Genomic DNA, 710 nt, shown 5'->3' with positions numbered 1-710 from the left:
AAAACTATTGGGAGCAACTAAACACCTCCCTAGGAGAATTGAGTTCCAACATGGGACAACTAAGGGTGGAGCACCAAGAACATTCCGTCCTCCTCCATGAAATTAAAAGAGAAAAAAGAATCATGAGAGAGGAGCAACAAAGACATGGAAGAGACATTAAGGAGCTCAAGCACTCCATAGGATCTTCAAGAGGAAGAAAGAGCCGCCATCACTAAGGTGGACCCGTTCCTTAATTTCCTTGTTCTTTATTTTCCTATTTTTCTAATTTTAGTGCTTATGTTTGTCTATGTTTGTGTCTTGTGATCATTAGTATCTTAGTGTCTATGCCTTAAAGTTATGAATGTCCTATGAATCCATCACCTTTCTTGAATGAAAAATGTTATTAATTGAAAAAGAAAAGAATTGCATGAATTTTGAATTTTATAACAGTTTGATTATTTTGATGAGGTGGCAATACTTTTGTTTTCTGAATGTATGCTTAAATAGTGCATATGTCTTTTGAATTTGTGGTTCATGAATGTTGGCTCTTGAAAGAATGATGAAAAAGGAGACATGTTACTGAGGATCTGAAAAATCATTAAAATGATTCTTGAAGCAAGAAAAAGTAGTGATTCAAAAAAAAAGTTCGAAAAAAAAAAGGAGAAAAAGAAAGAAAAAGAAAGAAATAAAGTTGTGATCCAAGGCAAAAAGAGTGTGCTTAAGAACCCTGG

This window comes from Arachis duranensis, chromosome 6, assembly GCF_000817695.3.
Source record: "Arachis duranensis cultivar V14167 chromosome 6, aradu.V14167.gnm2.J7QH, whole genome shotgun sequence".
Classification (NCBI taxonomy): Eukaryota; Viridiplantae; Streptophyta; class Magnoliopsida; order Fabales; family Fabaceae; genus Arachis; species Arachis duranensis.
The sequence above is the reverse complement of the archived record's forward strand: the minus strand, read 5'-3'. Positions refer to the sequence as shown.